We start from the raw sequence: 5,855 nt of genomic DNA, 5'->3' as shown, positions 1-5,855 counted from the left end.
CGATCAGCTCTCTACGATCATTGATGAGGGAATGAGCACCCATTAAAGTTTGCAGCACGCGTGCGCGCGAGCTTTTTCCGTAGGCTCTATATTGGCAAAAACATGCCGATTAAAAATTTACTGTAGCTCTTCAGAACGAACGGGGACCCCCATTTTTTCATGATTCAATAGAGTATGAATCATACATATAATTTCATGTCTCATTGGACCCTAACGTATATTATGACGTCATCAAAATGGCGTTGGAAGTCAAAATATCCATTTTGCGTTTTATGACGTCATTATAATTATGCAAATTTGGCTCTAACTCCGTGAATAATGGTCAATTTGCGACCAATTTTGAAAATTTTCATTTAAAAACAAAGGATCTTCCTGAAAAATTGCAAATAATAAAGGCATGTCATTTTTACTCATCTTGCGTGTTATCTCTATGGGACATGACTTTTTTTTCAAAACTAGATTCTACATTCCTCTATTTGGTGAGCCATATCTCCATTCCTTCTTGTCTGTCATCCCTGAGCATTTGGTATGTTGTAGCTGAGATTCTAAGCTTTCGGAAATGTTGCCTTCATGCTCCAATCAGATGCCGGGATCATGCCCGTATTTCACTTGCAAAATTGGATTTGAGATTGTCGTATTTCGCATACGTGTAAAGTGTATGGGAAATATTGGAGCATCGTGGACTTGCATTTTATTTTTTTTACTATCTTGCGCACGATCAATTATAAGAATTCTAATTAATAGCTAAAATATTGCGAAATAAAACATATCATAATTACTTTTTTCATATTACCTCTATCTATATCCTTCTATCTATCCGCTATCTATGTTATAAATCTATATATCTTTCTATCTATCTATCTGTCTGTCTATCTATCTACCTACATGACATATCTATCTATCTCTCTGTCTAATATATATCTATCTAATTGAATATGTTTTTCTCTCTTTCGCTTTCTCACTCTATCTATCTATCCATATGTCTGTCTGTCTATCTACCTATTTCTTATATCTATCGATCTCTCTCTCTCTGTATGATATATATATCTATCTGTTTAAATATGTCTATATATCTATCTATCTGCCTGTCTGTATCTATCTATCTATATGTATGTCTGTCTGGCTAACTATCTATTTCTCTAATATATATCTACCTGTTTGAATATGTATATCTTTCTATATCAATCTATCTGTCTGTCTCTCTCTCTCGCTCTCTATCTATCTATATATATATATGTATGTCTATCTATCTATATGTCTATCTATCTACCTATCCGTATGTCTGTCTGTCTCTCTATCTATCTATTTTCTATCTATCTATCGTATATCTATCTGTTTGAATTTGTCTGTCTATCTGTCTATCGATCCATTTATCTTTCAATCTAATATATATTTATATGTTTCAATTATTATGTATGTTTATCTATCTATTCTCTATGAATCTATCCACCTATATTTTATATATCATCCAATCCATCTATCTGTTTAAGTGTTATATGTCACGGACGTCGGTTTTACTTTTACCTTCATCAGTGGGCTTAGTACGGCCCTACTTCCCACACCTAGCGCAAATCGGACTCTAAACACGTAGTGATGACTGTGGGAGCAAAAGTACATCCTTCATATAATATTTTATTCGGTTTACCCTCGCAAATTTGACCCAAAACACGTAGCTTTTCCATGCGAAAAAGATACCCTTTTCCATTATTTTAGTGTTTTTGGAATCCCTTATTACGTTACGTACGTAACGTGCTCTATCTCGAAAAATACATCCTTTTTATGTGTTTTGGGGGTCGCGCATGGTATCCACTCGTCAATGTAAGTGCCCCCCGGGGACTTTAGATTCTGGGCCCGTATTCCATAAACGAGATAAGCATGCTTAAGTAAAAAATCTAAGAATTTTGTCTTATTTTCTGTCGAAGACAAAATTCTTTGCCAAAACGCGTATTCCATAAAGAATTGGCTAAGAATTTTGTCTTAGAATTTGGCTAAGACGTTTTGCGCGACTAAGACAGATATAGGAAGAATGGCTAAGTAACTTTTCTTAAAACTGCAGAGTCTCTATTTCATAAATACTACATGGCTAAGAATTTAGCCCTAACTTTAAGACAGTTGTGGGTTGTCTTAATTGTTTTAGTTTCAAGGCAATTTCAGCCCACGCCTTTTCTTTATCCTGAAACGTAATACTTGAATTAAGCTTGGGTCACAAGATTTTCTCTCCTTCAGTGAAATGAGCTTTCCTTTTTTTCTCAGCCTTCATCTTGATATTCGTTATGATGCAATTTTTGCTTGAACACATAAAACGCATATATGCTTGTATATTCTGATAACGTGGTTTAACTTAACCCTATAGTCTAAGTGAGGGAATAAACTTCATATTTAAACCTAGGTTTAAGTTTCGTATTCCGATAGCAAGGTTTAAGTTAACCCTGGTCTAAGTGTGGTAATAAATCCTCAAAAACTTAAACCCGCGCAGGGGGTATGGTCTTAAGGTAAGGAGGTGTAAGATTTTTTTTTTCTTTTTTCAGATATTTTGTTGCCATGGTAACAGTGTATTACGGCCAAAATTTTGCCGTTTAAAATACTCAATCAGTTTTCTAACAATTCTCATGAAAGTTGGAAAGAGGAAAGAGGAAAAGATGTGCAGGACACATTTTTGCATGTGTCGGAAATTGTGTTGCCATGGTAACGGTATATTATGGCAAATATTATGTATAAACATTGCTGTTCCAACTACTTCCTCAGTTTTTAACCAAATCTAATGAAATGTGGCACAAACATATTAAAGTCTGATGTGAAGATGTGCAAAATATATTTTATGCCTTTATAAGAAATTGTGATGCAATGGTAACAAATAAAATAACAAAACATAGATTAAAATCTTGTGATTTGAATTACTTTATCAGTTTTCAACTGGTCAATTCTCCTAAGAATTTGGCACACAAATTAGTCTTGAGTTGAAGATGTCTTAGACATATTTTTGTCTGTATCAGAAATCGTGTTGCCATGGTAACAAAATATCATATAATGAAATAAGGTGAGAATCTTATTGTTTCAACCCCTTCGTTTGTGTTCAACCAATTATAAAAGTAGGCTCACACATTGATTTTGAGGTATAGATCTGCAAGACATATATTGGAAAATGTGTTGCCATGGTAACAGCATATCAAATCAATAAATGTGTAAACAGCATGATGTGGATTGAACTACTATCTCTTTATTTTATGACATTGGCCTATATGCTAATGAAATCACATACATGTAGGTTTTGAGCTAAAATAATCTGCAAGACACATTTTCTCATTCATCAAAATATGTGTTTGTTTGGTAACTACACACGCCAAAATAAGATTAAGACAATGGTCAATGCTAGCTTTTGTTTGGCTTCATAGAGAACTACATGTACCTATGGGCTTAGTTCTATTTTTAGGGGGGTAGACCGGCTTATTATATTCACTCGCGTTCGCGTCGCGTTGGAAATCACTCGCGTTTTGGATTTTTGGCGATTTTTTTTTTCGGTGCGATTTTTTTTCTAACGGTGTCTTCAATGGGATAAACATGCTGGGAAAATAAAATGAAATTGAAATTTGAGTTTCGTTTTGAGCCGGCAATTAAGTGCCTTGAATAAAATGTACTCAACTACTATATATATATATATAAAGAAACAATTTTGTTGGTCCCTGTCATCAATATTGTCGCGCGACAACTGTCAGCGCTGACTAAAAATTGCATTTCACGAAACTCTCGGAGCCCCTCTGACTATTGTCAGATAATTTTTATTTTATTATTCGTCTTGAACGGTTTTCGCTGAATAATTAGGCCACGCCCACTCCCAAAGTCCTGAAAAAGATGATTTAGTTTGTTGATGTTTTCGCCGCGACGATTCGAAATGAAATGAATAATTAGTAGAAGCGAAGGTCCCTGGTGTCGTGAATGAGGATTTTACCGTAAGTAAAACCCTTCAAATTGTCGTTTATATTGTATGTAACGTGATTGAATTATTTGTGGTGCGTAATTATCAAATTAATTACAAGAAAAGAGAATCTTCTTGCAGGACCCCTGTCGATACGATCGAAAAACTTGACAATACATAATCAAGTCTAGTCCCATACCCGTGTTTCTGTGTCTGAAGAACTATCTCAGGTCCAGACTAATGTTAGTCTGTCCATACACATTTTTATGATCCGCACGTGGCTGCAATTTCATAAATTTTGCAAAGAGAATTCTTTATATTGTTTTACCTTTATGTCTATGTTAAAATCGTAATTTTTAATTTCCTTGGTTTTGCATTAATTTTGTCGCTCGGTGTGGTCGGAGATATCCTCGATCATCAGGCAAACCAGCGTGTGCAATTGTTAATGTACACATATCCAATGGGTCCATCCCAATTTCGTGTTACAGATATTGCAATTGAACAGGAGCTAAATCACATGGTAATAGTGTGGGTGGTAAATTGGTAAATTGGATGTTCTCATCTTATTTAGCAAGTCACAAGTCAAATGAAGTGAAGGCTCTCGACAGCAGGCGAGGATTCTGGGGGGGGGGGGGGGCGGGATGATGTGGCGTTCACACCCAATGAAAATTAAAATCTAGATATATAATTATACATGTAGATCCAAGTTTTAAATGGTACACCCGTGGCCGTACTATAGGACATAGATCGAGGCCTAACTCTACTACTGTACTAGAATACGCCTAGATCTATCTTTAATTATCTTTGACTTTTGTGCACCCACGTAAAATGAGCCATTGCATAGCTCCCTTTAAAAAAAGATTGTCCGATTTGGGGGAGACGAAATAATGCTCTTCATTTGTGTGCGATAATGAAGTTTGTTTTGCTTTTTTTTCTTAGTCAATTTCTTAGACAAATTACTATTTAGCACCCTATAAATTTTGACTCTCAATCTGCAATATTATCGGTGTTGTTTGGGTAAATAACATTATTGTTGATAGTGTTTCTGAATATGTTTTTAAAAAATATTATCGTAAGACATAAAGTTAGAGTCTAGTCATACCTAGGGGCGGATCAAGGATTTTCCAAAAGGGGGGGGGGCAAATTTTTCGTAGGAAAATTTTGACAAATCAAGGAAATTTCTTACCCGAAAAAAATAGACAACCCCCCAATTTTTTTTTAAATATAAAAAAGGTATGCACTTTTTTATTTTACTTTTCAAAAAGAGGGGGGGGGGGGGGCAGGGTGGGGCATGTCCCCTCCTAGATCCGTGCATGGTCATACCTAACCTTAAATAGCATGTAAAAGTTAAAGGTCTCATCAAGCCCAAGTATTTTCTTTTTGCTTTGAATCTCATATTAAAGTTCCAGTGAACAAAGTTCAAAGTCCAGAAATAGTTGACAGTTTGATGGGGATGCAATTATTTGCTGCAGTTATGAATTAGAAGCCTATTCCTTTTTTTATTAATTTGATCATGGCTTTTAACCAGCAAGGTATCCAAGCTCTATTGGGTTCGAAAAAAACTTATTTTATTTGAATAAATCAAATTATTGAAAAAAAGGTTTTAATATTTGTATGGTTAATGTGTTAATGACTGTCTTGTTTATAATTAAGTAAAATTATATGAATTAACAAGGATAAATTGTTGACTGATTGTTGGTAAATTCTACAAATTTCAGGATAATAAAAAAAGAAAAATGATTGGTATATTTGATCATTCCCCTTTATGGAATGTCAACAATATTCATTGAAGGGCAATATTTGTCCATGATCACTCTGTAAATCTACATATTTTATTTGATACATGTATATCAATAAAAAAATTTAAATAAACCTAATTTCATATAATAAAATACAAAAGAACAAGTGGAAATGTGATATCATCAGCCCACCTAATGAATAT

This window comes from Lytechinus pictus, unplaced genomic scaffold (genome assembly GCF_037042905.1).
Source record: "Lytechinus pictus isolate F3 Inbred unplaced genomic scaffold, Lp3.0 scaffold_29, whole genome shotgun sequence".
NCBI lineage: Eukaryota > Metazoa > Echinodermata > Echinoidea > Temnopleuroida > Toxopneustidae > Lytechinus > Lytechinus pictus.
This window is presented reverse-complemented; position numbering follows the sequence as displayed.